The sequence below is a fragment of the Pteropus medius genome, unplaced genomic scaffold (assembly GCF_902729225.1).
Source record: "Pteropus medius unplaced genomic scaffold, Ma_sr-lr_union100, whole genome shotgun sequence".
In the NCBI taxonomy this organism is placed as follows: Eukaryota; Metazoa; Chordata; class Mammalia; order Chiroptera; family Pteropodidae; genus Pteropus; species Pteropus medius.
The window spans coordinates 6,678,968-6,688,301 of NW_024350924.1; positions in this window are offsets into that span (position 1 = coordinate 6,678,968).

Here is a 9,334-nt window from a genome sequence, read left to right on the forward strand (position 1 = left end):
TAACATTTTTTATCAATTATCATTGTTATTAATTTGCAGAGTTAAAACTTAGTTCCTAGTTAGGGAAAGTTCAGCTCAGCCTCTAACATAATTATCAAAACTTCTCCCCCAAATGAGGAGCTGAATTAATGAGAGGATTCTACCCCGTTGGAGGTCCAAAGTCAGATGGCTGGGGGTTATCATCTTTTATTCCCGGAACTAGAGGAGGAGATGGGAATGTTGCCACTGGCTTTCCTGAGCCAGAAGCTGGATGAGCAAAATATACATTTCTCAGCACCCCAGAGACCCACTAACTTTTCTACCCCTGCTCCCAGCTCATTTCAGGGACCGACCTTTCTTTCACAGGTTGGAAAAGATATGAGGATGCAAAGATATTTTAATATTTATGGGAGCAACACCATGGATGCTTCCGAGCACTTAAATCGAGTAAACTCTAAGACAAAACACAAATAATTTCCAACCAGGATATCCAGGTGAGGAATAGCCACCTGGAGCAAAGACGAAAACTGACTATAGAATTTCAAAAGCCTCTCGTGGTTACTGAGAGCTCATTTCAACAGCTGATTCAACAATATCACAAATTCAGTTGACAAACCACTAATCAGTTCAATTTCTTCTGTTAATGCCCTTCTACCTGAGTGAACATTTACATTTGGACGCAATCCAGCTGTTGCTGCTACCAGATGGTTTACAGACGCAAGCTGAGGCACATCTGAAGAGAAACATCTGGAAACCTTCAAATCACATTCTTCTTGCTAAAATATCCCCAGGGGAATGGGGGCCTCAAGAAGAGAAAAATCCAAACTTTTCACGGATATTAAGAAAGATGTGAGATATTAAAGTTTTTTGCCTTAATTAAAACTTTCAGAGAACAAGAAATTGACCCAAAATTCTAACTGGAAAAGCATTAAAGGAGTGTCACCTTCTGCGTTGTATTATGATGTCATTTATGAGAGAGTAATCTTTAATCCATGTTTATGAAATTATCTGACGACTCGAAAGTTCTGCCCTCAAAACCATTTGTCCAGCAGTGGTGACAGATCAGAAGTGACCCTCTTCAGGCAAGTTTGCTCCAACGGGGCTTGGAGCAAACAATCTCCCTGGATTGTTTTAAGGTTTAATGAGATAATGCAAACGCTTTGTAAAAGGTAGAACACTTTAAGAATTGCAAAGGGCTGCATTAGCACACGATTAGCCCCTGTTAGAGACAATCCTTTTGACCGGAATTACATTACAGCAAATAATCAGTAAAGCAAAGGAAAGCGATTAGCTAAGGCAGATGAAAAAAAACCACAACTTGCTCTTTATTTTCAGACTAGTGATCAAACCAGCAGAATTCAAAGTTCGCCTTGCATTACAGAACCGAGATGGGGGTGGGGAGGCAATTCTAGTTTTTTCAAAATTTGAAAATACTCTCTATATTATCCTAATTTGGGACTTCCTTTTCTACTGTAAGTTTCAGATTTTCTGGGGCTGTATGGTTATTATGAAGGATTCATGGATCTTTAGGCAGAGACAACCCTGAGGGGCGTCTGGACAATATATATATTATTTACCAGGCCCTGGGAAATATTTATTAAGTGAACAAATAAATGAATGAATGATCTATCTCATTCATTTATATACTAGTATACTTCAAAATATGTCAATCGATTATGTATTACTGCATAACAAAGTACTCCAAAATTTCATGGCTTGAAACAGCAATGAGCTGTCAGTCATTCCTCGTGATTCTGTTTGCTGGCTGGGTGGTTCTTCCGGATCTGCCTGGGATCACGCCTGTGGTTGTATTCAGCTGGCAGATCAGCTGGTGACTGGGCTTCTGTCACCCATTATGGTCTTTCATCCTCAGAGAAGCTAGACAAACTTCTTCACATGATGGCACCTGGGTTCCAAGAAGGCGAACCCCAGCGAGCAAGAGCTGACCCAGCCACCGCTCGTCTCAAGTTTATTGACGTCCCCTTGGCCAAGTAAGTCACCAAGTCCAGTCGATGAGGCAGAAAACTAAACCAGGAGGCTGGTTCTTCATAGGCCAATAGTGTGACAGGCTACAACACTGTGATGAATGAACTGTACATTCATTTAAAAGAATTATTGAATCCATAAGAGCTTTTGGTCATGATGTTTTCTCAATCATCGGAAGGTCTGTTAAAAGTTCAGGTACTCTCATGAGGCTCCACTGAACTGTTTGACATTTTAGAGGCATTCTCATAGTCAAAATAGATGAGAAACTCTGCTCTAAATGAATGGCCCATCTGCCAGGTACTTAAAATATTTGATCTTATTGATAAGTTTGGAATGAGATGCAACATCTTCGGTAAATGGTACTTTAACGTTTGTTATGTTTTCCACCACAGCGGGATCATGAGTGTCAGATGAAGAATGTTTAAAAGTTCATTCGGTACACTTGAAACTTACTGGACTTCGCTAACCAATGTCACCATAATCATAACAATAAAAACGTTCATTCATGACTGTGCCTCTGCTAGAGGAATAAGATGGGGAGTTTGTTCTTTCTCATCCAGGGCAGACCACGTCACCCTGGAGCCTCGGCCCCGCGCCTGGCTCCGCTGGCTTCGAGGTAGTGGAGTTGAGGATAAAGTACCAAAAGTCCACCTTCGCCAAAACAAAAAACAAACAAACAAACAAAAACACTGTAAAAAGCCGGCAAGTAATAAATATAAAACCTGTATGTTTAAATACTCGTTCTGTAGTGCCAGACAATGGCTATAAAGTGAGCAGGGCATCGACCAGGTAGAGGGGGGCAGGCAGGGGAAGCCGTGGGTGAGGAAGTGGGCACGTTGACAGGGGGCTCAGTGGTCACCCTGGTCACAGGGGTGAAACGGTGGAAGGAGGGACTTCGGGTCCTCGGCGAGTTGGATATTTGCTTTGGTGAGGATGAATCCACGCTCCCTTTGGGCAATCATTAACCAGCTAGGCAGGGAGACTCAGAGGGGAAGACCCCACCCCTTTCCCAGGGCTCCTCCCTACAAGGATGTGACCGACTGAACCCATGGGAGAGATTTTTGTGCTTGTTTCGAATCCTGTTGATATCGTTTTAATGGTCTGTCTTCCACATATAGAAAAAAGTACTTTCTCTTTCTTCCTAAGCATTTTATAATCCGAATCAATTCAGTAAATTCTACTTGTGTAAACTGAAGTAAAACATTTTTTTAAAATGCTATCTGCATATTCCTGAACCCCAAATCATAAATTCTGAATTCTGAGTTTCCTTACTTTCTGTGGCGACACAGTTATTTGCCATGGTACTTACCAGGATGTAGTTGGACAAAAGGATTGTGCAACCAAGACCTTAGCTGGAGTGTCACATTTGACGATAGTCCTCGTTGAGTTAGGCATGACCGGTTGCTTTCCAGGACCAGCAGTTCACTTTACTTATGCAGCTGATGCCTACAAAACCCTACCGCAAGTATGGGTTGGGTTCTCATTCTTGCACGTGGTAAAGAAGGTCACTTTTTGGAAACCCAGGGACCTTAGCAAATTTGGGAGACCTTGAGAAGAAAGGGACTTAAGTTTATAGGTAACCGCAGGTGAAGTCTGGCGGGTTTGGCTTTTTAGCAGGCCGCCCCCTCTCTTCTCCATCAGAAGGACGCCCACGCCAAACCCGAGCATCCTGCCTGGCCGTCCTCCCTCTGCAGGGAGCCTCCCCCAGCTCCTTCTCCAGGCAGAGCTCTCCCTCCAAGGTTCTCAAATCACTTGCACGTTGTAATGGTCCTGCAGGCCCAGGGCGCGCGGTCCAGCACGTGGTACCACACAGAAGATGAAAATGGAATGAAGAGATGACTTGCAGCTAAGAAGAGCTAGTGTCTGAACTGAGATTTCAGGAGAGATTAGATTTTAAAACCAGGGGAGGGAGGTCAGGTTTAGGTACTTGATAATGCTACCTATTAGCCCCTTGGCCCACTTCGGGGGGTCTGCTGCCAGACCCTGCTTCCCCTCCCTGCCCCTCCCCTACCTTCCAGAATCGGGGACGTAAAACCGGGTGTTAAAAGCTCTGGAGACAGATCCGATCTGAGATCCCCCATTCCTTAATTCTGGGTGAGCCAGCAAGTTACCTAACCTCTCTTAACCCCCCATTTCCTTATCTATGGGTGGCTGGTAACGTCTGTAAAACATTTAGAGCAGTTCCTGGCGAGAAATAAGTGATCGCTATTATATTATTATTGTCCTCACTCCCTCCCTCCAGGATCCCCACCCCTGTTATAGTAACAAGTTAAAAAGCTGCTGACCTCATTGTCCTCCCTTTGCACATTTGTCATCCTCTGCGGTGGCTCCTGCCTGCTAGGCTTTTACCTCCGGAGGTCAGGGTCCACGGTGTGTAATTTTCGTCTAGCAGGGTGTGTGTTTCTGTGACTCTGAGGCTCTGGTACCCCAGGCGACAGCACACGGCCTGGGAGCTGGTGCCCAGAGGAGTCTCTGAAGCGTCCCCTGCGTGCTTCACATGTGTGGGTTTTGGCAGCTGCTGTTAAGGTCACAGAAGCCAGGCTGTGGGTGGACCGCGGCCCAGGCCCTGTGTGTCCGAGAAGGGCTGGCCCACCCACCTGGAGGAAGCAGGGGAGGCTGTGCAGCCCCAGGCCTGGGACCTGCAAACTCTGCTTCACAGCCAGGTGGCGATCTGCTTCGTGGATTTCTCCCAACCGGAGGGGCTCCCTCAGAAGGGACGGGGGGAGAGGCTGCGGGCTGGAATTCACTGTACCCAGTACCTACTTCATTTTAGATGCTCTGTGACCCTCTGGAGCAGAACCTTTCTGAGTGTGAGAAAGGCCCCACCTACTTCCATTTCTTGAAGCTTCTGCTCTGTTTTTAAGAAACAGAAAAATGCCAAAACAAGATCATAAAAAGGGCAATTTATAAATCTTACATTAACGCTTTTAACGAAAAAGCACTAACTGAATGACCACATTTGGAGATAATGTCGGGGATCCCTTTCAGGCTTCCCGGCAGGGGACTCAGGCCCTCCTGGCCCTGCCTCCTACTCCTCACCGTCTGGGGTGGTCCCCTCCAGGGAAGGGAAGGGAGGGGCCTGCGGCTTGTGTCAGACAAGAGCAGACTGTGAACGTGACAGGAAGTGGACCGGTGTTGAAACACAAGGCTGGTGCAGGGCCTGTAGGGGACACAGCTCTTCCCGACCCGGGTGTGAGAAGGATCAGAGAAACCGTCACCAGCCCTGCCCAGCCTTGGAGCCACCCAGAGCCATCTCCGTTCATTTGTAAATGGTTGTTTCTTTGACCCTGGGATCACAACCAAGTCCCCTTACGGAAGGAGCAGATCTCCGTGCTCGGCCTGGGGACCCAGGACCACTGCCCGGCCCACCTGGGCTTCGGGGTACTCATACGGGCCTTGGGAGCACAAAGAGCAGCCCTGAGAAAGGGGAAGGCACCGGTAAGGAGAGGGGACAGGACGATCCCTAAGATAATCACGTAGGTATCACGGCTCCCCATCTCTGAAAAGCAGAGCTGAGACCCCTCGGACTACGTGTTATAAGGGCGAGTTGGGGACAAATGGGTGGGATCAGCCCAGTGTGACCAGGCCCAGAGCTGACCTGTTGCCTTTTCGTCCTTGTGGCTGTCCTTGGTCCAGAGAATGCAGCAGGAAAAGACTTATGCTCGTCCTGGGACCCAGTGACCAGGCTGAGGGCCGCTTTGGTTCAGCTCCAAGCCACTGGGCCCGGCATTGAGACCGAAGCCTTGGGCAGACCCTCTGGATTCCCAGGCATGTAATGAGGACATGGAAGGAGAGGCCCTTCGTCCTGGGCCCCACAGCACCCCAAGGCCAGGCTAATGCTAGAGGCTCACATTATCTCTTTGAATCTGCTCAAAACCTGGCAGGTACACACTGTCATTTCCATTGTCCTATGTTGGGCATTAAGAGATCTGCCCCAAGTGTCTACAGTGGAGCGAGTTTGGGGGCTGGGTGCAGGCCCCGGTGGCTCCAAAAATCAGTGTGCGTCCCCCTCCATCACGAGAGGTGGCGAAGGGCCAATCATCAAAGCACGGCCTCGCCGGTCCCGGCTTCTCAGCCTGGCTCTTCTCACCTCCTCCTCCCGGACCCCGGCTGTGCCTTCTCCACCTGCTCTCTGCCTCGGGGCACCTCTGGCTTCCCACTGGGTTTGGCCAAAGGGAGGCCAGGTAGGGGCCTCTGCTCGCTGGGGTCCCCCAGTCCTGGCTCTCCCCCAGGCTCTAGATCTTCACTAGATCCAGGTAACTGTCCCTCCATTTGACCTTTGGCCCAGGAATGGTCATGGCTCTCGTCTCCTTGCGGTCCGGTCCCACCGAGACCTCACTCCCACCTCTCCTCAGACACCCCGTTCAGAGGTGCCTTCTCTCTCCATGGGGGTCCTGACTGAAGCCTCCCCACACCCTCTCCTCAACACGTGGTGTTCCCACCTTCCCCCTCCAGGTGCCCACTGGCCCCCAGGTCTCGTCTTCACTTTCCAGGTCCCTCCATCCGTACCTCTGTGGCCCCAAAAGGGGCTCTTAGCAATGGACCCAGAAAACGAGGCGTCGTTAGCACCTGGCTGAGGCTTGAGACTTTGAACAGTGGGGCCTCGAGGCCAAGCAGCCTGATACAGAGGTCAGGGACATGGGAGCACAAGTCAGCCGCGGTGGAAATGGCTCGAGGAAGAGGCACCAGGGTCCAGGGCGAAGGCTGAGGAATGCGCCCACAGTTTCCCCGTCTGCTGGAGGCTTGCAGGTCTGTGAGGCGGGACAGGCGGCAGAGCAGGACCAAAAGGTTTTGAGCCAGGATGCTCGAGATCGTTGTGGCATACGGGCTCTCCTAGGAAAGGCAGGAGGAAGTATCGCTCTTGGAGAAAAGGCCTGGGATGCGCCTGGTCCTTGGGGAGCACCCGGGACCTGCATTGGACCCTGAAACTTAAAGCTTTGCCTCCGCTGGGGGCACACGGACACCCCGACTGGGAGGGCAGGCGGGAGGGGAGCAGACCCCTCTCTCCGCAGTGCTGCCTCTGACTGGGTCCTAGGAGAGGCCCACCATTACTTCCCAGAATTGTCTGGTGGGACAGGTATGGTTCCGAGAGAAATCTCGCTACCTGCTCCCTACCCACACCTTCAGTCTCTTCCAGGCCTGCCTTTCCGGGGTGACTGGTAGTGCCAGTGTGGCTGGTTCGGTCTTTATCCTTCCTTCACTGTGAGGAAGGGCAGGAGGCCAGACGCCCACCTACAGAATTCCAGTGAACAAGTCTTTTCCTGGTCTGGCCAAGGAAGTAGCAAAGCTGGGGATTCAGTGTGTGTTTGGTGCCGTCTAGTGACTCAGGAGCCACATGTCACCCTGTTGGACACACACTCTCTCAGAAGTGTCCCCGGACTTCGGCATGCACGAAAATCACGGGGGTGCTTGTGTCAGAGGAGGAGTCCTGGGCTCCAGGTTTTAATCTCGTTTGTCTGGCGGTGGGATGGCGGGGAGAACCCAGGAATGCTTTTCCTAACTTGCATCTCAGACATTTGCGAGGCAGGACTCTAGGCCACACTGCGAGCAACTCTCAGAAGGACGGTGCCTTCTGAGTGTCCTGTTGTCAGAAATAATTATGTACACTTGCACGCTGACTGCTCCTAAATCTATACCTTCGGCAAAATCTCCAGAGTTTCAGGCTGGTAGTTTCCAACCGGTTGCTTTATATCTCTAGGATCAGGCACACACATTTAACACGGTCACCTCCGAACCCTTAATCTCTGCACCTTGTCCCCAAGCTCCTATTATTTGGGGGAGGGTCAGCCTTTTTTATTCTATTCAGGTCTTTAACTGATTAGATGAGGCCCACCCACGGTAGGGAGAGCGATCTGCTTGATTCAGTCTATCCATTCAAATGTTAAACTCACGCGAAAACACCCTCCCAGAAACACCTAGAATTGTGTTTGATAAACTGTCAGGGCACCACAGGACCCAGTCAAGTCGACACATGAAATAACCATCACGAGTCCACTCTGTGTCAACACAGCACCCATCACGTCACCTTAAACCACAGAGTCTCCTAATGAAGACAGTCAGAGGTCGTAACTCCACTGAACATGATACCGCTATCCTGTGGGTGACCGAAAACGCAGTAACCCCGGCCCCAGAAGTGGACGTAAAGTCCTCGAGTGATATTTACTCTTCTCCTTGAAATCCTGTAACTTAAATAGATAATGTACATCTTACGTTACGTGGCAAGAAAATAGAAGAGAGAAAACAAAAATATTTCATATATGTGAAGATATTATATATGTATAAAGATATTTTACGTAATATATAGGTAGAGAGAGAGATAGATGATTACATAGATGATGGATAGATCTCCTTCCACTACCCATTCTGTATTCCCTGTGCCCTCAGCTAGCAGCTCAGCCGGTCGTGGCTCTTTACCTGGTGAGGTGACTCGGAAGATCATCTCTGAAGGATCTGGGCCATTCGTCGTCCTGCCTGGATTGGATTGTTGTCATGTTCCAGGAAGACCTCACTGTGCTCTCACCTACACACCCCTTTGCTCTCACCTTCGCAGCCCTGGGCTTGTACCTGCCCAACATTTTAATATCTTAACGTTGCTTCAGGCTCTGCTTTCAAATAAACTGGGCAAGACAACTTAAAAGCGAATAATGATGAAAACGGTACATATAAAAAGCTTTTGGAATGCAGCTAAGAGGAAGAGGAAACTTTATGCCTTAACTATCTGGATCGGAAAAGAAGACTAAGAATTAATGAGGTGACTCTCTAATCGAGAAGTTGGAGAAGGAATAAAAATAAATTCAAGGAAAATATAAGGAATGAAATAATAAAGATATGGGGAGTTAATGAAATAAAAACTAAAGTTAGAGGTCAATAAACCCCAAAACTGTTTCACTGAAAATATGACAACTTAAAAAAAAAAAAACTATGATAAAAGGATCACGCACAAAAAAGCAAGCCACAGATCACCAAATTAGTCATGAAGAGAGGGGAGAAAAACTAGAGCAAATATGTTTGAAAATTAGGTAAAAATGACAATTTTCTAGCGATAATTTCAATACTGACTCAAGAAGAAATGGGATTGTGGAATTGAAGTTGAATCAGGACTTTTGATTCGCACCTGATAATGGCAGCCGTCCAGAGGGAGACTCCCCCCAGATGTCCTCCAACACACGATACAGAACAAGAAGAATGAACGCAGTTGCTCTTAACTCATGCTTACACTAGCTTCAGAGCCTCCCCGGAGCAGAGTAGCCGGCAGGGACCGTGGGGGACAGGTGCAAAAAGGTCCAGTCAGTAGGAGAAGATAAATAATTTCCATCAGAGTACAGCACCAAAGAAGAACCTTTCATCCTGAGTGTGGAAATACCCAGGA